This window comes from Mustelus asterias, chromosome 2, assembly GCF_964213995.1.
Source record: "Mustelus asterias chromosome 2, sMusAst1.hap1.1, whole genome shotgun sequence".
NCBI lineage: Eukaryota > Metazoa > Chordata > Chondrichthyes > Carcharhiniformes > Triakidae > Mustelus > Mustelus asterias.
Window position 1 is genome coordinate 167,330,758 of NC_135802.1, and position 22,312 is coordinate 167,353,069.

A 22,312-nucleotide genomic window follows, 5' to 3' on the forward strand; every position below is an offset into this window, starting at 1 on the left:
TTATGGTACATCCCAGTCGGGCTCCGCCTCCTGGGAGAGGTATAAAGGTCACTGCTCTGTCTGGGACCCCTCAGTCTGGCATCGTGTACTATACATGGTAGCTTCGTTGTAAAAGTAAATAAAAGCCTTTATTTCCTGAGCATCTCAAGCCTCGTGAGTGATAACGCGCATCAGTTGTTCACTTTCTTAAATAATCATTTCCTTCTCCTTTATAATGTTCCAAACTCTATGGCTCTCTCGATAATTTTCTTTCTCACATTTTCACCATAAATTAAAACAGCTGAATCTAAGTTCTCTTATTTCTCCCAACCCTGACCTGATGGTTCCCAGTTTGATAGTTTGGTGTAATTATAAATATATTCTCTGCATCATTGTGTTAGCTCCTAACTCAAGTCTCAAGTTGGATTCTTACGCTGTTTCCTATTGAAGAGTAGCTATATTATGGCCATTGCCATCCTCAAGGTTTTTGGTCGGAATCTTATCACCGTTCACAGCAGTGGGACATTCCCATCCCGCTGCAGCGAATGGAGATTTGGTTGTCTGCAAAATTCTCCAACCTATCTGCAGTGGGAGCATGGCGCGAACGGCATGTAAGATCGCGCTCTTTATCTTTCGAGTTAACTTCTGTGAGATGGATTGTAGCCAAGGGTAAAGGATAAAGGAGCCGGAGTAGATAACACAGGGCCTCAATCCCCACAGACGTTTTACAATGGAGTGGGGGAGAAAATTACCCTCATTAAATTCAAATAACTTCATTAGACATCAATTCAATATTGAGTGTCAGTACTAGTCCTCACTTCTCAGCTTAGAATGGTTGTTGTCGTACAATTTATATATCTTAGAACAATGCAGTGATGACACTCGTTTATTTGTGTTTAACAGACTTTATTCACAGTGCTTTGGAATGTCTGCTCCAAACTTCTTTGTACAGTTTGTTCACTTTTCCCTGAGTCCACGCCCAGGTTTAACTAACCAAGCCACGATAAAAATCAATAGTAAACAGATTCACATAATCAAACACTGAACAATTGAACACCACAGTTCCCAATACTGACCCTCTGGTTTAGGGGTAGATTTTTATTCCTGACCCAGTTGATATATCACACGGATGTGAACCAAGGTCTCAGCCTGGAGTTTCTGTCCAGTTATATTGTTTATCTCCACAATACACCAAAATGTGAGATACTGGTAAAAAGTATCAGGGGAAATTTAACGACAAATGATATCCAGTAAAAACAAAGTTTCTGCATTTTCATGCTCCTTTAAAAGTGTGAGAGGATACATTTTGGGAGGGCTAACAAGGCAAGGGAATACACACTGAACAGGCAGGACTCGAGCAACAGAGGAACAGAGGGACCTGGTGGATGAGAGATCCCAAAAGGCAGCAGGACAGGTAGATAAGTTGGTTAAGAAGGCATATGTGATACTTGCCTTTATTAGCCAAGGCATAGAATGTAAGAGCAGAGAGGTTACGATGGAGCTGTACAAAACATTGGCTAGGCCATAGCTCGAGTACTGTGCGCAGTTCTGGTTGCTACACTATTGGAAGGATGTGATTGCAGTGGAACGGGTGCAGAGGAGATTCACCAGGATGCTGCCTGGGATGGAGCATTCAGAGGCTGGATAGGCTGGGGTTGTTTTCCCTTAGAGCAGAGAAGGCCGAGGGGGGACCTGATCGAGGTGTATAAAATTATGAGGGATTTGGAGAGGGTAGATAGGAAGAAACCTTTCCTCTTAGCAGAGGGGTCAATAACCAGGGGGCAGATATTCAGAGGAAAACCATTTTCTCCCGTAAGGACTTGGGAATGTGGAACTTACTGCGTGAGAGGGTGGCAGAGGCAGGAACCATCACAATACTTAAGAAGCATTTAGATGAGCACTTGAAGCACTATAACATACAAGACTACAGACCAAGTGCCGGAAAATGGGATAAGAACAGATACGTGCTTGATGGCCGGCATGGACACGATGGGCTGAACGGCCTCTTTATGTGATGTAAATCTCTATCACTCTATGATTGAATTGTGCTCAAAGCCAGTCCTGCCCCCAAAACTGGCCAGCCCCCCAGGACATATTAATCACCATGCTGAGTTTCTACTAATCGTCTGCCTTTAACCAGGCCCGAAAATGAAGTGTTTTTTTTAATGAGTTTCTAATATGAGTCTATTGAAAGTTTTTATAAATACTGAGGAAGTGACGACAGCACACCAGTATGTACAATCGCAGAGTGATTAAGTGACTGAACTATTAATCCAACACAGGAGAATTTCAATTCAGTTCACTGAATCGATTTGGAATTTTAAAATGTTAGTCTCAGTAACGTAATGTCCGAATTCTGTTCGTGGTTGTGGGATTTAACAAAAACAAAAATATGTGGGGGCGATTCTCCCCCCAAAATTTTATGGGCCCAATTTTACCATCGCGTTGCGCCCATCTTCGGGCACGAAAACTTGGCAAAGTCGGGCGTGAGGTGAGTAGCGCGATCTGCGCCCACCTCCACGCCGATTCCCCCTTTACCAAGGCCTGAAAATGCATTTGAATGCATTTAAATTGAATGAATGGGCTGCACACGCAAACTTACCGGCACTTTCCCCTTTCTCACCACATTCGCCAATCAGGAATCGGCGCGAATCGGACATGCTCCATACAAGTCCAATTTGGGCGCTCCATCAGTGAGGGTTGGTGAGGACGTAAGTGCCGAGCGTCCAACAACGCTCTGCTCCTCACGGGTGTCCTGTTGTTGTGGCCATTTTCAGTCTCAGGTCGGTGGCAGCTCTGCGAGTATGTGGAGGGGGTGGGCGGCTCTGCGAGTGTGGGGGGGGTGGGGGGGGGGCTGTTGCTCTGCAGGGTCTCCGATGTCTGACTTGCAGCGCATATCTGGGTCTCAGCACTGACCTCAGGTCTTGCCATGCTGCTGGGTCCTAATGCACTCAGCACTCTGCCAGCTGAAGGATGTGCACAAAGGAATACAGGAGGAATACAGAGAGAGTAGGAAAGAACTCAAACGGGGAGTTAGAAGGGCAAAAAGAGGGCACGAAATAGTCTTGGCAGATAGGATTAAGGAGAATCCTAAGGCATTTTATTCATATGTTAGGAACAAAAGAGTTGTCAGGGAAAAAGTCGGACCTCTCAGGGACAAAGGAGGGGAATTATGCTTTGAACCCCAGGGAATAGGGGAGATCCTAAATGAGTACTTTGCATCGGTATTCACAAAGGAGAGGGACTTGTTGACTGGGAGTGTCTCAGAGGGAGGTGTTGACCCGTTAGAGAGAATCTCCATTACAAGGGAGGAAGTGTTAGGTTTTTTAGGTAACATTAAAACTGACAAATCCTCAGGGCCTGATGGCATCTATCCTAGACTGCTCAGGGAGACAAGAGATGTAATTGCTGGGCCTCTGACGGAAATCTTTGTCTCTTCGTTGGACATAGGTGAGGTCCCTGAGGATTGGAGGATAGCAAATGTGCTACCGTTATTTAAGAAGGGTAGCAGGGATAACGCGGGTAATTATAGGCCAGTGAGCTTGACATCCGTGGTAGGGAAGTTGTTGGAGAGGATTCTTAGAGACAGGATCTATGTGCATTTAGAACGGAACAATCTCATTCGTTACAGAGAGCATGGTTTTGTAAGAGGGAGGTCGTGCCTTACAAATTTGGTGGAGTTTTTTGAGGAAGTGACAAAAACGGTTGATGAAGGAAGGGCCGTGGATGTTGTCTATATGGATTTCAGTAAGGCATTTGACAAAGTCCCTCATGGCAGGTTGGTTAAGAAGGTTAAGGCTCATGGGATACAAGGAGAGGTGGCTAGATGGGTAGAAAACTGGCTTGGCCACAGGAGACAGAGGGTAGCAGTCGAAGGGTCTTTTTCTGGCTGGAGGTCTGTGACCAGTGGTGTTCCGCAGGGCTCTGTACTGGGACCTCTGCTATTTGTGATATATGTAAATGATTTGGAAGAAGGTGTAACTGGTGTTAGCAGCAAGTTTGCGGATGACACGAAGATGGCTGGACTTGCGGATAGCGATGAACATTGTCGGACAATACAGCAGGATATAGATAGGCTGGAAAATTGGGCGGAGAAATGGCAGATGGAATTTAATCCAGATAAATGTGAAGTGATGCATTTTGGAAGAAATAATGTGGGGGGAGTTATACAATAAATGGCAGAGCCATCAGGAGTATAGAAACACAGAGGGACCTAGGTGTGCAAGTCCACAAATCCTTGAAGGTGGCAACACGGGTGGAGAAGGTGGTGAAGAAGGCATATGGTATGCTTGCCTTTATAGGATGGGGGATAGAGTATAAAAGCTGGAGTCTGATGATGCAGCTGTATAGAACACTGGTTCAGCCACATTTGGAGTACTGCGTCCAGTTCTGGTCGCCGCACTACCAGAAGGACGTGGAGACTTTAGAGAGAGTGCGGAGAAGGTTTACCAGGATGTTGCCTGGTATGGAGAGTCTTAGCTATGAGGAGAGATTGGGTAAATTGGGCTTGTTCTCCCTGGAAAGACGGAGAATGAGGGGAGATCTAATAGAGGTGTACAAGATTATGAAGGGTATAGATAGGGTGAAGTGTGGGAAGCTTTTTCCCAGGTCGGAGGTGACGATCACGAGGGGTCACGGGCTCAAGCTGAGAGGGGCGAAGTATAACTCAGATATCAGAGGGACGTTTTTTACACAGAGGGTGGTGGGGGCCTGGAATGCGCTGCCAAGTAGGGTCGTGGAGGCAGGCACGCTGACATCGTTTAAGACTTACCTGGATAGTCACATGTGCAGTCTGGGAATGGAGGGATACAAACAAATGGTCTAGTTGGACCAATGAGCAGCACAGACTTGGAGGGCCGAAGGGCCTGTTTCCTGTGCTGTACTATTCTTTGTTCTTTGTTCTTTGTTCAAAGCCCTTGCAAATTGCACTGCTGCAGCGCCTCAACTTTACCAGGAGCTGTGATTGTGGGGAGTATGTGGCTGGGGGAATTGGGGGGGCTGTGATTGTGGGGAGCATGTGGCTGGGGGAATTGGGGGGGCTGTGATTGTGGGGAGTATGTGGCTGGGGGAATTGGGGGGGCTGTGATTGTGGGGAGCATGTGGCTGGGGGAATTGGGGGGGCTGTGATTGTGGGGAGCATGTGGCTGGGGGAATTGGGGGAGCTGTGATTGTGGGGAGTATGTGGCTGGGGGAATTGGGGGAGCTGTGATTGTGGGGAGCATGTGGCTGGGGGAATTGGGGGAGCTGTGATTGTGGGGAGTATGTGGCTGGGGGAATTGGGGGGGCTGTGATTGTGGGGAGTATGTGGCTGGGGGAATTGGGGGGGCTGTGATTGTGGGGAGCATGTGGCTGGGGGAATTGGGGGAGCTGTGATTGTGGGGAGTATGTGGCTGGGGGAATTGGGGGGGCTGTGATTGTGGGGAGTATGTGGCTGGGGGAATTGGGGGAGCTGTGATTGTGGGGAGCATGTGGCTGGGGGAATTGGGGGGGCTGTGATTGTTGGGAGTATGTGGCTGGGGGAATTGGGGGGGCTGTGATTGTGGGGAGTATGTGGCTGGGGGAATTGGGGGAGCTGTGATTGTGGGGAGTATGTGGCTGGGGGAATTGGGGGGGCTGTGATTGTGGGGAGCATGTGGCTGGGGGAATTGGGGGAGCTGTGATTGTGGGGAGTATGTGGCTGGGGGAATTGGGGGGGCTGTGATTGTGGGGAGTATGTGGCTGGGGGAATTGGGGGAGCTGTGATTGTGGGGAGCATGTGGCTGGGGGAATTGGGGGGGCTGTGATTGTGGGGAGTATGTGGCTGGGGGAATTGGGGGGGCTGTGATTGTAGGGAGTATGTGGCTGGGGGAATTGGGGGAGCTGTGATTGTGGGGAGTATGTGGCTGGGGGAATTGGGGGGGCTGTGATTGTGGGGAGTATGTGGCTGGGGGAATTGGGGGGGCTGTGATTGTAGGGAGTATGTGGCTGGGGGAATTGGGGGAGCTGTGATTGTAGGGAGTATGTGGCTGGGGGAATTGGGGGGGCTGTGATTGTAGGGAGTATGTGGCTGGGGGAATTGGGGGGGCTGTGATTGTGGGGAGTATGTGGCTGGGGGAATTGGGGGAGCTGTGATTGTGGGGAGTATGTGGCTGGGGGAATTGGGGGGGCTGTGATTGTGGGGAGTATGTGGCTGGGGGAATTGGGGGGGCTGTGATTGTGGGGAGTATGTGGCTGGGGGAATTGGGGGAGCTGTGATTGTAGGGAGTATGTGGCTGGGGGAATTGGGGGAGCTGTGATTGTGGGGAGAATGTGGCTGGGGGAATTGGGGGGGCTGTGATTGTGGGGAGTATGTGGCTGGGGGAATTGGGGGGGCTGTGATTGTGGGGAGTATGTGGCTGGGGGAATTGGGGGGGCTGTGATTGTAGGGAGTATGTGGCTGGGGGAATTGGGGGAGCTGTGATTGTGGGGAGCATGTGGCTGGGGGAATTGGGGGAGCTGTGATTGTGGGGAGTATGTGGCTGGGGGAATTGGGGGAGCTGTGATTGTGGGGAGCATGTGGCTGGGGGAATTGGGGGGGCTGTGATTGTAGGGAGTATGTGGCTGGGGGAATTGGGGGAGCTGTGATTGTAGGGAGTATGTGGCTGGGGGAATTGGGGGAGCTGTGATTGTGGGGAGCATGTGGCTGGGGGAATTGGGGGAGCTGTGATTGTGGGGAGCATGTGGCTGGGGGAATTGGGGGGGCTGTGATTGTAGGGAGTATGTGGCTGGGGGAATTGGGGGAGCTGTGATTGTGGGGAGTATGTGGCTGGGGGAATTGGGGGGGCTGTGATTGTGGGGAGTATGTGGCTGGGGGAATTGGGGGAGCTGTGATTGTGGGGAGCATGTGGCTGGGGGAATTGGGGGGGCTGTGATTGTGGGGAGCATGTGGCTGGGGGAATTGGGGGGGCTGTGATTGTAGGGAGTATGTGGCTGGGGGAATTGGGGGAGCTGTGATTGTGGGGAGTATGTGGCTGGGGGAATTGGGGGGGCTGTGATTGTGGGGAGTATGTGGCTGGGGGAATTGGGGGGGCTGTGATTGTGGGGAGCATGTGGCTGGGGGAATTGGGGGGGCTGTGATTGTAGGGAGTATGTGGCTGGGGGAATTGGGGGAGCTGTGATTGTGGGGAGTATGTGGCTGGGGGAATTGGGGGGGCTGTGATTGTGGGGAGTATGTGGCTGGGGGAATTGGGGGGTCTGTGATTGTGGGGAGCATGTGGCTGGGGGAATTGGGGGGGCTGTGATTGTGGGGAGCATGTGGCTGGGGGAATTGGGGGGGCTGTGATTGTGGGGAGTATGTGGCTGGGGGAATTGGGGGAGCTGTGATTGTGGGGAGTATGTGGCTGGGGGAATTGGGGGGGCTGTGATTGTGGGGAGTATGTGGCTGGGGGAATTGGGGGAGCTGTGATTGTGGGGAGTATGTGGCTGGGGGAATTGGGGGGGCTGTGATTGTGGGGAGTATGTGGCTGGGGGAATTGGGGGGGCTGTGATTGTGGGGAGTATGTGGCTGGGGGAATTGGGGGAGCTGTGATTGTAGGGAGTATGTGGCTGGGGGAATTGGGGGAGCTGTGATTGTGGGGAGAATGTGGCTGGGGGAATTGGGGGGGCTGTGATTGTGGGGAGTATGTGGCTGGGGGAATTGGGGGGGCTGTGATTGTGGGGAGTATGTGGCTGGGGGAATTGGGGGGGCTGTGATTGTGGGGAGTATGTGGCTGGGGGAATTGGGGGAGCTGTGATTGTGGGGAGCATGTGGCTGGGGGAATTGGGGGAGCTGTGATTGTGGGGAGTATGTGGCTGGGGGAATTGGGGGAGCTGTGATTGTGGGGAGCATGTGGCTGGGGGAATTGGGGGGGCTGTGATTGTAGGGAGTATGTGGCTGGGGGAATTGGGGGAGCTGTGATTGTAGGGAGTATGTGGCTGGGGGAATTGGGGGAGCTGTGATTGTGGGGAGCATGTGGCTGGGGGAATTGGGGGAGCTGTGATTGTGGGGAGCATGTGGCTGGGGGAATTGGGGGGGCTGTGATTGTAGGGAGTATGTGGCTGGGGGAATTGGGGGAGCTGTGATTGTGGGGAGTATGTGGCTGGGGGAATTGGGGGGGCTGTGATTGTGGGGAGTATGTGGCTGGGGGAATTGGGGGAGCTGTGATTGTGGGGAGCATGTGGCTGGGGGAATTGGGGGGGCTGTGATTGTGGGGAGCATGTGGCTGGGGGAATTGGGGGGGCTCTGATTGTAGGGAGTATGTGGCTGGGGGAATTGGGGGAGCTGTGATTGTGGGGAGTATGTGGCTGGGGGAATTGGGGGGGCTGTGATTGTGGGGAGTATGTGGCTGGGGGAATTGGGGGGGCTGTGATTGTGGGGAGCATGTGGCTGGGGGAATTGGGGGGGCTGTGATTGTAGGGAGTATGTGGCTGGGGGAATTGGGGGAGCTGTGATTGTGGGGAGTATGTGGCTGGGGGAATTGGGGGGGCTGTGATTGTGGGGAGTATGTGGCTGGGGGAATTGGGGGGGCTGTGATTGTGGGGAGCATGTGGCTGGGGGAATTGGGGGGGCTGTGATTGTGGGGAGCATGTGGCTGGGGGAATTGGGGGGGCTGTGATTGTGGGGAGTATGTGGCTGGGGGAATTGGGGGAGCTGTGATTGTGGGGAGTATGTGGCTGGGGGAATTGGGGGGGCTCTGATTGTGGGGAGTATGTGGCTGGGGGAATTGGGGGGGCTGTGATTGTGGGAAGCATGTGGCTGGGGGAATTGGGGGGGCTTTGATTGTAGGGAGTATGTGGCTGGGGGAATTGGGGGGGCTTTGATTGTAGGGAGTATGTGGCTGGGGGAATTGGGGGGGCTTTGATTGTAGGGAGTATGTGGCTGGGGGAATTGGGGGGGCTTTGATTGTAGGGAGTATGTGGCTGGGGGAATTGGGGGGGCTTTGATTGTAGGGAGTATGTGGCTGGGGGAATTGGGGGGGCTGTGATTGTGGGGAGTATGTGGCTGGGGGAATTGGGGGAGCTGTGATTGTGGGAAGCATGTGGCTGGGGGAATTGGGGGAGCTGTGATTGTGGAAAGCATGTGGCTGGGGGAATTGGGGGGGCTGTGATTGTGGGGAGCATGTGGCTGGGGGAATTGGGGGGGCTGTGATTGTGGGAAGCATGTGGCTGGGGGAATTGGGGGAGCTGTGATTGTAGGGAGTATGTGGCTGGGGGAATTGGGGGGGCTGTGATTGTGGGAAGCATGTGGCTGGGGGAATTGGGGGAGCTGTGATTGTAGGGAGTATGTGGCTGGGGGAATTGGGGGGGCTGTGATTGTGGGGAGCATGTGGCTGGGGGAATTGGGGGGGCTGTGATTGTGGGGAGTATGTGGCTGGGGGAATTGGGGGGGCTTTAATTGTGGGGAGTATGTGGCTGGGGGAATTGGGGGGGCTTTGATTGTAGGGAGTATGTGGCTGGGGGAATTGGGGGGGCTGTGATTGTAGGGAGTATGTGGCTGGGGGAATTGGGGGGGCTGTGATTGTGGGGAGTATGTGGCTGGGGGAATTGGGGGGGCTTTGATTGTAGGGAGTATGTGGCTGGGGGAATTGGGGGGGCTTTGATTGTAGGGAGTATGTGGCTGGGGGAATTGGGGGAGCTGTGATTGTAGGGAGTATGTGGCTGGGGGAATTGGGGGAGCTGTGATTGTAGGGAGTATGTGGCTGGGGGAATTGGGGGGGCTGTGATTGTGGGGAGCATGTGGCTGGGGGAATTGGGGGGGCTGTGATTGTGGGGAGCATGTGGCTGGGGGAATTGGGGGGGCTTTGATTGTGGGGAGTATGTGGCTGGGGGAATTGGGGGGGCTTTGATTGTAGGGAGTATGTGGCTGGGGGAATTGGGGGGGCTGTGATTGTAGGGAGTATGTGGCTGGGGGAATTGGGGGGGCTGTGATTGTGGGGAGTATGTGGCTGGGGGAATTGGGGGGGCTTTGATTGTAGGGAGTATGTGGCTGGGGGAATTGGGGGGGCTTTGATTGTAGGGAGTATGTGGCTGGGGGAATTGGGGGGGCTGTGATTGTAGGGAGTATGTGGCTGGGGGAATTGGGGGGGCTGTGATTGTGGGGAGTATGTGGCTGGGGGAATTGGGGGGGCTTTGATTGTAGGGAGTATGTGGCTGGGGGAATTGGGGGGGCTTTGATTGTAGGGAGTATGTGGCTGGGGGAATTGGGGGGGCTATGATTGTAGGGAGTATGTGGCTGGGGGAATTGGGGGAGCTGTGATTGTGGGGAGCATGTGGCTGGGGGAATTGGGGGAGCTGTGATTGTGGGGAGTATGTGGCTGGGGGAATTGGGGGAGCTGTGATTGTGGGGAGCATGTGGCTGGGGGAATTGGGGGAGCTGTGATTGTAGGGAGTATGTGGCTGGGGGAATTGGGGGGGCTGTGATTGTAGGGAGTATGTGGCTGGGGGAATTGGGGGGGCTGTGATTGTGGGGAGTATGTGGCTGGGAGAATTGGGGGGGCTGTGATTGTGGGGAGCATGTGGCTAGGGGAATTGGGGGGGCTTTGATTGTAGGGAGTATGTGGCTAGGGGAATTGGGGGAGCTGTGATTGTGGGGAGCATGTGGCTGGGGGAATTGGGGGAGCTGTGATTGTAGGGAGTATGTGGCTGGGGGAATTGGGGGAGCTGTGATTGTAGGGAGTATGTGGCTGGGGGAATTGGGGGAGCTGTGATTGTAGGGAGTATGTGGCTGGGGGAATTGGGGGAGCTGTGATTGTAGGGAGTATGTGGCTGGGGGAATTGGGGGAGCTGTGATTGTAGGGAGTATGTGGCTGGGGGAATTGGGGGAGCTGTGATTGTAGGGAGTATGTGGCTGGGGGAATTGGGGGAGCTGTGATTGTAGGGAGTATGTGGCTGGGGGAATTGGGGGAGCTGTGATTAAGAACATAGAACATTACAGCACAGAACAGGCCCTTCGGCCCACGATGTTGTGCCGACCTTCATCTGAAACCAAGATCAAGCTATCCCACTCCCTATCATCCTGGTGTGCTCCATGTGCCTATCCAATAACCGCTTAAATGTTCCTAAAGTGTCTGACTCCACTATCACTGCAGGCAGTCCATTCCACACCCCAACCACTCTCTGCGTGAAGAACCTACCTCTGATATCCTTCCTATATCTCCCACCATGAACCCTATTGTTATGCCCCCTTGTAATAGCTCCATCCACCCGAGGAAATAGTATTTGAACGTTCACTCGATCTATCCCCTTCATCATTTTATAAACCTCTATTAAGTCTCCCCTCAATCTCCTCCGCTCCAGAGAGAACAGCCCCAGCTCCCTCAACCTTTCCTCATAAGACCGACACTCCAAACCAGGCAGCATCCTGGTAAATCTCCTCTGCACTCCCTCCAGCGCTTCCACATCCTTCCTATAGTGAGGTGACCAGAACTGCACGCAATATTCCAAATGCGGTCTCACCAAGGTCCTGTACAGTTGCAGCATAACCCCACGGCTCTTAAACTCCAACCCCCTGTTAATAAAAGCTAACACACTATATGCCTTCTTCACAGCTCTATCCACTTGAGTGGCAACCTTTAGAGATCTGTGGATATGGACCCCAAGATCTCTCTGTTCCTCCACAGTCTTCAGAACCCTACCTTTGACCCTGTAATCCACATTTAAATTAGTCCTACCAAAATGAATCACCTCACATTTATCAGGGTTAAACTCCATTTGCCATTTTTCAGCCCAGCTTTGCATCCTATCCAATTGTAGGGAGTATGTGGCTGGGGGAATTGGGGGGGCTTTGATTGTAGGGAGTATGTGGCTGGGGGAATTGGGGGGGCTGTGATTGTGGGGAGTATGTGGCTGGGGGAATTGTGGGGGCTTTGATTGTAGGGAGTATGTGGCTGGGGGAATTGGGGGGGCTTTGATTGTAGGGAGCATGTGGCTGGGGGAATTGGGGGGGCTTTGATTGTAGGGAGTATGTGGCTGGGGGAATTGGGGGGGCTTTGATTGTAGGGAGTATGTGGCTGGGGGAATTGGGGGGGCTGTAATTGTGGGGAGTATGTGGCTGGGGGAATTGGGGGGGCTTTGATTGTAGGGAGTATGTGGCTGGGGGAATTGGGGGGGCTTTGATTGTAGGGAGTATGTGGCTGGGGGAATTGGTGGGGCTTTGATTGTAGGGAGTATGTGGCTGGGGGAATTGGGGGGGCTTTGATTGTAGGGAGTATGTGGCTGGGGGAATTGGGGGGGCTCTGATTGTGGGGAGTATGTGGCTGGGGGAATTGGGGGGGCTGTGATTGTGGGAAGCATGTGGCTGGGGGAATTGGGGGGGCTGTGATTGTGGGGAGCATGTGGCTAGGGGAATTGGGGGGGCTGTGATTGTGGGAAGCATGTGGCTGGGGGAATTGGGGGGGCTTTGATTGTAGGGAGTATGTGGCTGGGGGAATTGGGGGGCTGTGATTGTGGGGAGTATGTGGCTGGGGGAATTGGGGGGGCTGTGATTATGGGGAGTATGTGGCTGGGGGAATTAGGGGGTATGGACAGTGACTGTTGACGTGTTAGGTGCAAGCAGCGTTCCCTAACCTCTGCATATGTCCCTCTCCATGCCTCTCACCTCCCCCTCAGAGTGACGAGATGGCTTTTGCAATGCAACCAATCGATCTTGCTGTTCTTTTGGTTGCTGCTGGAGCGGAGGAGGAGGAGCTGGAGGAAGAATTGGGGACACAGGAGGCCCGGCCTTACTACTTCCAAGGCCAGAGGGAGACGACCCCCAGAGGCAGGAGGTGGCTGCCATTCACCCAGAGCGGGGGCATAGGTGAAGGAGGGAGCAGAGACCCTGGCAGTTCAGTGTCCTTCGAGCAGATGTTGGACACCGTGTGCCGTTGCCGTCTCCGACTCCGAAAGGAGACAGTGCAACTCCTGTGCCCTTGTTGCAGGCCGCTCTAAACTTCTACGCATCTGGTTCTTTCCAGACCCTGAGCGGAGATGTCTGTGGATCTCCCAATCTGCTGTGCACACCTGTGTGAGGCAGGTCACTGAAGCCCTGTATGCCCAGGCTGGGAAGTACATCAAATTCAAACTGGACCAGGCCCATCAGGAAGCCTGGGCTGCAGGATTCGCAGCCATTGTGGGGATGCCGAATGTGCAGGAGGCCCATCGACTGCACACATGTCGCCCTCAGGGCCCCCCTACAGAATCCGCGGAGATTTGTAAATAGGAAGGTGTTCCATTTCCTGAATGTACAAATCGTGTGCGACCATAATATGACCATCGTGCACATCTGCACCAGACACCCAGGCAGCGTGCATGACAGCTTCATTGTCAGGAGCTCGGACATCCCGCAAGCATTTGAGGAGGAGCCCAGGCTGCGGGGGTGGCTCCTGGGTGATATGGGTTACCCGCTTCGGACGCCTGTGCGGAGGCCTGTGACTGAAGCGGAGACCTGCTATAGCGAGGCCCATGTAGCCACCCGCGCGATAGTGGAGAGGTGTATTGGGCTCCTCAAGATGCGATTCCGGTGCCTGGACTGTTCTGGCGGGGCCCTACAATACAGCCCTCTGATCTCCTCCCTCATTGTGGCGGCACGGTAGCACAGTGGTTAGCACTGCTGCTTCACAGCTCCAGGGACCTGGGTTCGATTCCTGGCTTGGGTCACTGTCTGTGTGGAGTTTGCACATTCTCCTCGTGTCTGCGTGGGTTTCCTCCGGGTGCTCCGGTTTCCTCCCACAGTCCAAAGCTGTGTGGGTTAGGTTGATTGGCCATGCTAAAATTGCCCCTTAGTGTCCTGAGATGCGTAGGTTAGAGGGATTAGTGGGTAAATGTGTAGGGATATGTGTAGGGGACGAGGTTGGGGCCAAGTCAAGGCTATCTAAGAGGGAGAGCATTCTGGGGGAGGGTGACCTCAGTGGGCCTGGAGGTCTGGAGTGCATCTGCTTCAATGCAAGGAGCGTCACGGGCAAGACAGACGAGCTGAGAGCCTTAATGCTTGTGCGGAATTTGGATGTGGTTGCAGTGACGGAGACTTGGTTAAAAGAAGGACAGGACTGGCAGCTGAATATTCCGGGGTACAAGTGTTTTAGGCGAGACAGAGGAGGGGCTCGGAGAGGTGGGGGAGTAGCAATGCTGGTTAGGGAGCATATTACAGCGGTACAGAGGGTGGACAATTTGGAAGGGTCAGGTAACGAGTCACTGTGGGTGGAGCTCAGAAACAGGAAGGGTGCAGTCACTATGCTGGGGGTATACTACAGCCGGAGGGAGGTCATGCCTCACAAATTTGGTTGAGGAGGTGACAAAAACGATTGACGAGGGAAGGGCCGTGGATGTCGTCTATATGGATTTTAGTAAAGCGTTTGACAAGGTCCCTCATGGCAGGCTGGTGCAAAAGGTTAAATCTCACAGGATAAAAGGTGAGCTGGCTAGATGGGTGGAGAACTGGCTTAGCCATAGAAGACAGAGGGTAACAGTGGAGGGGTCTTTTTCCGGTTGGAGGTCTGTGACTAGTGGTGTTCATGATGTGGAGCAGGGCTCTTTACTGGGACCTCTGCTGTTTGTGATATATATAAATGATTTGGAGGAAGATGTAGCTGGTGTGATCAGTACGTTTGCGGACGACACAAAGATCGCTGGAGTTGCGGATAGTGATGAACATTGTCAGAGAATACAGCAGGATATAGATAGGCTGGAACATTGGGCAGAGAAATGGCAGATGGAATTGAATCCAGATAAATGCGAAGTGATGCATTTCGGGAGATCTAATGTAAGGGGGAGCTATACAATAAATGGCAGAACCATCAGGAGTATAGACACACAGAGGGATCTGGGTGTACAAGTCCACAGATCCTTAAAGGTGGCAGCACAGGTGGAGAGGGTGGTGAAGAAGGCACATGGCATGCTTGCCTTTATTGGATGGGGCATAGAATATAAAAGTTGGCATATGATGTTGCGGCTGTATAGAACGATGGTTAGGCCACATTTGGAATACTGCGTCCAGTTCTGGTCACCACACTACCAGAAGGCTTTGGAGAGAGTACAGAAAAGGTTTACCAGGATGTTGCCTGGTATAGAGGGTCTCAGCTGTGGGGAGAGATTGGGTAAACTGGGGATGTTCTCCCTGGAAAGACGGAGGGTGAGGGGCGACCAAGTAGACTTATCTAGATAGCCACATGAACAGACAGGGAATAGAGGGATACAAACGAATGGTCTAGTTGGGCACATTTGCGGCGCAGGCTTGGAGGTCTTAAACGATCCCAGTGTGTCCGCCTCAATCACCTTGCTTGGCAGTGCATTCCAGGCCCCCACTACCCTCTGTGTAAAATACGTCCCCCTGACATCTGTGTTGAACCTTGCCCCCCTCACCTTGAACCTGTGACCCCTTGTGTTCGTCACCTCCGACCTGGGAAAAAGCTTCCCACTGTTCCTGTGCTGTATTGTTCTTTGTTCTTTGTTTTGTTGATATGGGTGTCGGGCCTGGGTGGGATTATGGTCGGTGCAGACTCGATGGGCCGAACGGCCTCTTTCTGCACTCTCGGGTTTCTATGATTCTATGGTATGCTGTGCCTTGCACAATCTGGCTCGACAGAGAGGTGACCCATTGGAGGAGGAGGAGGAGGACGTGGAGGCTGACCAGCCGGGCATCACTGGGGAGGATGACCAGCAGGAGGAAGAGGAGGAGAAGGAAGATGAGGAAGAGCATGCTGAGGAACACCGACCAGATGCTGAAGGGCTGACAGCTCAAGTGAGGCATGCAAGGCGGCTAGGGAGGCCCTGATCACCAGGCGGTTCACTCGCTAGATGTTTGTCTGTAGGTTCCATCCCGCCCCCCGCCACTCCCCAAATTCCTTCTATCTCCTGCACATTGTCACACCAGAGTGGTGGGCCTGGATACTCTGAGTTAGTGAGTTTTTTGGCAGGCAGGAGGGTGATGATGACTCACTAAGCACCATTATGATGATGGCCTGGTACAAACTAGTCTGACTCCTACCTGAGCTCCGCACGCAAGCTGGCACCTGGGCCCACGTCTGTGTAGTGGGTAAGGGATCCGAAACCCCCATACAGGACCCTGGGGTAGGTGCGGTGGGGGATGGGAGAGAATCACTCATGGGTTCTGGGGAACCAATGGCTTCCTTTTCTCAGTGACATAGCATTGAGGGGCCTCCCCAACTAACATCAACATGAAGCATCCCTCCGGCGATCTAACAATCTCGACGTTCTAACATAAAAATTGTGAACAGAAAACATTAAGGTGCTTAAATATCTTTCTAACTAGTGCAGCCCTTCACCTGTGCCATCTCAGTGCAACTACAACTTCCTAACCTTATGCTGCCTCACGCTACATCTCAGTGACTCCCCAGAATGTACATCAGAAGTGGAAGGGACAAGCTGCCTACCTCGCCCCGTGGGCCTGTGATGCTCGTGGCGGGCGTCCTCTGGAGCGCCCTGGATCTTGAGAACCCTGGCCTGCTTCCAGGTGTCTGGGATGTTTCCATGACACCCGCTTCATCCCGCTGTCCCTGAGATGCCCCGGTGTCAGGAAGGGGGGAGTCAGAAACTGTAGCCACAGCCACAGTCTCCTGGCTCGAAAGCCCCGGCATGGGCTCGAGCCCTTCCTCCTCCCTTGGGGTTCCTGTGGCCCCTGGGCCACTCCATGGGACACCAGTGCTTCTGCAGTGAGCTTCAGAAACTCTGGCATCACCTGACAGTATCAGTCCTGGAGGACCACCTACGTCCTACCCATAATGGTCGAGCCCTCTGCAATGGCCACCTGAGTTGGGGGCCACCTGTCAATGGCCGCAGCAAGTGCCCTCTGAGACTGGGCCACACTCTGCAGCCCCTCAGCCATGACCCTCTGCGACTGGGCCCCGTTCTCAAGGGCTGCTGCCATAGCCAACTGTATCTCAGCACTGTCCCACTGGGTCTCCTGCAAGCTCTAAAGCCCCTCACCCTTGGGCCGCAGAACCTTGAGAATCCTGTTCAGTCCCTCAACTGTGGCCCATTGTGGAGGGGAGGGGGATCACTCTGTCTGAGATGAATTGGGGGGAAGGGGGGGAAGAGGGCCGCAAGCGGTCTGGGTGGCGGGGGCGACGGGGAATAAGGGGGTCAGTAATGTTGTGGGGGTGGGGCAATGTCTGTGGGGGCCATTGGGAGGCATTATCCGACCCGGGAGGGATGTGGCAGGGAGCAGCATTCTATCATTTTTTTTACTGCGCATGTGCAGTTGGAGGTGCCGATCGGAGCTGCAGGGTCTTGGGTGTGGTAACCCCGCCCACAGGCTTCTGCAGCTTGATATTCTTTCAGGCAGAGTGCGTATGGGAGCGCCTGAGAACGGGTCTCAAAGTCGGATCTGAAACACTCACAGTTTCAAGTCCGCTCAGCACTTTGAGTCAAAATGGTAAAATAGGGCCCAAAGTGTTGAATTTGCATAAAACTAGAGTAAATCCCATTGGTTTTATCAGTGGGATTTTCAAAATGAATCTCCCACACTCTGTGCACTGCAGAGCGCACCAGTGAGAATCACGCTGAAAATCTGAGTGGGGCCTATTCCCGCTGGAGAGGCTGGCAGCATAGTGCTGAGCAGGCCACTGCGCATGCGCTGATCTGTCAGCGCCGAGATCGGTGTATGTGCCGTCGCCCTGCACTGTTGGCCTCCCAATCACTGTCCAGCCCGTGCGACCCCCTCTCCATGGTCCAATCGCTGGTCCCCCAAACCTGTGCGATCCAGCCCCTCACCCTGCAGCCCCGATCTCCTGAACTCCCCCCCTCCAGCAGCCCCGCCCTACCCCCCACAGCCCCTCCCCCAGCAGGCTGACACTCCCCCCACCCGGATGGCCAGCCCTGATCACTGGCCTCCCTCCCTCCTCCACCAATCCTGACTGCAGCGTGGCAGCGGGACTCCCCACCCCACTGATTGTCTTCCCAAAGGCCCTGCCCCCACACAGGCCCCAATCCCATTCGGCCCTGCCTCCTTAGCACTGCCCGATGCCCAATGAGCAGTGTCAAGATGCCTTCTGGGCATTGGCACTTTGCCCCTTGAGCAGTTCTGGGAGCCCAGGCTGACACTGCCAAGGCGGCAATGCCCAGGGGGCACCCCCTCCCACCACCCAATCGTTCACTCCAGCGGGGTCAGGCCGCCAGCTCCCCGCAAGTGGGGAGTTATAGTAAAACCCACTGGAGTGAAATACTCCTGACGGAGTCGGGGGAGGGGTGGTGGCGCGATGCTAGCTGGCCCGGAGATTTCAATCCCGGGCCCACCAATCGCATTTAAATTGTATTTAAATTAGGCGCTGCATACATTATGCAGCTTTGCGCTGGCACTGGGAGACGCACTCAGGCCCGGGAGCCCAGCAGGTGCCCGTGAGTCGGATGCCACGAGTATATCCCAGCCCGCTGCGCTAAAACATCAGCACATCGGGATAGGAAAATCACCCTCGCGGTGTGCACACATGATTCAATGTAACACACAGCTGGTTTATTGAGAGCGACGTTCTTTGTGCAGGACAGAAAATGAAACTAAGACAAGCTTGTGAAACACCCCAGTGACATCACCATCAAATCATGTGACCAGCTCTTAAAGCAATCATGCAACTACTTGATTGTTAGTGCTGTAACATCCCTCCCCCTTTACGTCTATGGTCATGACAACAAATTACTACAGTGTTATACATGAGATTAATAATAGTCTGGACACAGTACAGTACATCATTAATCATTATACACAGCCAATAGGAAACTCAATCAGGAGGATGTCTGTTGCTCTTTGGTTGTGTATGCTGTTTTGAAATTTGGCCGTCCTTGACTCTAGAAGTACAATTTGGATCTTCAGTAAACACTTCTTTTCTCGGAACTAATTCTGCATTATTCTCATGAGGTATAATAGCAAAGGCGCAATCAGCAGGCAGCTCAGATTCAACCAAGTCTTCCGTAGCAGTATTCATAACACTCGGGACTAAAGAGGTTTGTACATCTGGAGATGATTCTGATGAATCATTTTGAGATGGCAACAATTGGTAAACATGGTGTTGTCAAACTAGTTCATCATTGGGTTGAACTGTGTAAGAAATTGGACCTGTTTTTGTTTAAACTATGCCTGGTACCCTTTTCCCACTTGTGTCATAATTACATCTAAAACCCCATCTCCTTATTGAAATTAGTATTGTTTTGTCTTTACCTCTTGCCTAGCAATTTGAGATCAGTATTGACACTCAAATATCTCTGAAGTTTCCGAAGGTAATAACAAATCAAACTTAGATCTCAATTTTCTCTTTACGAGAGTAATGCAGGTGAACTTTATGAGTCGTGTTTCTATAAGATGCCAAAAAACTATTCACACGACATGATAATGAACCTTGCTCTCTTGAAGTTTTAAAAGAATGTTTCAAGGATTGTTCAAAGCTTTCAGTTAATCGTTTGGTTGATTATAAGGTGTAGATTTTATATGCTGAATACCATTTTTGAGATAATCCTCAAACTCTTGTGAAGTAAACTGAGAACCATTATCACTAATAATCTCTTCTGGTTAACCAAATCATGCAAAATTTTGTCAAGCTTTTCATTGGTTTGTTCAGATGTAGTAGATCTCATGTTAATAACATCTGGCCATTTTGAGAGTACATCAATAATGACTAAGACCATGTAACCCTCAAACAGACCAGCACAGTCTACATGCAATCATTGCCATGGCATCCCAAGTGTGTAAAGGAGACATCAATGATGTATTTCTTGTTCATGCGCAGGATTGACCTGTCACATCTTTTCCTCAATCTGAGGACCCAGATCTGGCACCAAAAATAACCACATGCTAATTCCTGCTTCCGGATTATAATGAGGTTGTTCCACACAGGCTAGGAAAAATGATCACTCAGATTCCCCAAAATAGACACTCAGCTTGGACAGTCAACTCAAGTCGCCTTGACACATAAATGTCAAACCAGGATGCATACGATGTATTCCATATATTCCTCCTTTTAATAGCATATCCATCATGTTCCCCATCACAGGATCTTTTTTGGTCTGTCCCTGAACCTGAGAAGCTGCCACAGGCAAATGATCTCCCAGGAAAATATAAAGAATATTTGGAAAACTAGTTGCTGGCATCTTCTCAATAGATAAAGCTAAGCGGGATAATCCATCAGCATTAGCATGGCACTCTGATCGATGATATACACTATCAAAAGAGTGTGCAGATAAGATCAGGGACCATCTTTGTAATTGGCTAGCAGGTAACCAAGCTTTGCCTTTATACAGCCCAAAAATGGTAGTGAAGAGTTGATGATCAGTCAATAATGTGAAATGACAACCATATAATTAATGATGAAACCTTCATACACCAGATATTATACTCAATGCTTCTTTTCCTACCTGAGCATTGTTAGATTCTGCACTACTCAGTGTACACAAAGCAAAAGTTATTGCTTGTTCTTCTCCCGAAAGCAAACTATGTGAAACTACTGCTCCCACTCCACAAGCTGAAATGACATAACTGAGCAGTTACGGCAGTTTCAGATTAATATGAACCAATATTTCAGATTTCTGCAAAGCATTTTTGACATCCTTGTATGTTTTTTCATATTCTGTTGTTCAGTCCCATGACTATTTCACACATAGTAAATTCTTCAATAACTTCAAAAGTGTATCTAAATTAGGACCTCAGCCGCATTACATTCATCGGACATGGTACTTCTAAAATAGTTTCCATATTTTTAGGTTCTTGATGTCGGTCTTTAATATTAATAATGTGACTTAAATACTGGACTGATGCTGAAAAAATCACCCTTTTCCTTCTTGATACGCAAACCAGGTGCTTGAGGACATTTCAATGTTACTTCTAAATTATTCAAGTGTTCTTGTTCATTGGAGCTTGTAATTAGAATGCCATCCGGTTAACATTGTACACCAGAGAGACCAATGAAAATGTAATCCATCAATCTTTAAAAATGGGCTGGTTCCGATGTTATTCTAAAAAGCAATCGTTTATAATGAAAAAGACCTTTCTGAGTAACGATGGTAAACAATGGTTGAGAGTCAATGGCTACATTAAATATGTGTAAACCAAATGGGTTTACACATATGTAGTCATTGAATCTCAACCATCTCAACACAAAAGATCAATCTTGTTGAATTTATGTCGATCTGATAACCCAGCAAAGAAATCATCAATTAAAGGAAGTGGATATCGATCAGCACGCATCACCAGGTTTATGGTCATTTTAAAATCACAACTGTAGACTGGACCATCTGATTTCATTACAGATACAATGGACCTATCATATCGTAAGTTGATATTTTTCTACACCCTAGCTATGAATCTAACATTATGTTCTGCACCCTCTCCTTTCCTTCTCCCTCATGTACTCTATGAATAGTATGCTTTGTCTGTATAGTGTGCCAGAAACAGTACTTTTTACTGGATGCTAATACATGTGACAATAATAAATCAAATCAAGAATCAAATCAAATCAAAAGTCACTCATTGTAACACCAGTGTTAACAAGTCGTACTAATTCTTCTTTGACCTTGGGATGAATTGCATCTGGCACTGATCATGTTTTGAGACTTTTTGGTTGATTACTAGGCTTTATCTTAAGATTCACTTGAATTTCCTTCACTGAAGGAAGTCTCTCTTCAAATACACCAGTATTTATCCAGAAGGTGCTGTAGGTCTGTTTTGACATCAACCAATCTGTTGCCAGCACTCCAGGTAAACTTTATCTTCTCCAAACATGTTCTCCCAAATAGAACTGGAAACTTATCATGGATTACATGGAAAAGCAATTCTACTGTTTGCCCACTCAACTCTACATTGTTCATGATGTAACCTTTCAACAGCATTCTCTGTTCTGTGTATGTCCTTCACACCAGCTGGTTTTAAAGGAAGATGCTTCAGCTTTTGTTGGTATGTAGTCTCAGGAATTAAAGGTACAGCAGCACCCGTATTAACCCCCATCCTAATATGTTGTCGACGTAACTTCAGAATCACCCAGAATCTATGTGATTCACCCTGTATGGATAAGACATTCAGTTGGAGCTCTCCGTCATATTTCTGCCTGCACAGTCGTAATTCTTTCTTCCATGTTGTAAATTCTTTTTTGCAGAATGCAACTTGTTCTTCTTGAAGATACCCAGATTCTACTTCTGAATAATCTTCTCAGGAGAAGCTGGTCTAGACCAACAAGCACTTGCAACGTGACCCATTTTGCAATAATTCTTGCACTGTCTAATCTTGCTCCATCATTCACTTGCTGAATGTCCCATTTTGACACATCTGTGATATGTTTGTTTCTTTTTTTACTTTTTATGGGCAGTTCCCAACTTGTGAATTTCCTGCACCAAACTATGAAGCTGTGATTTCTACTGCTGTGTT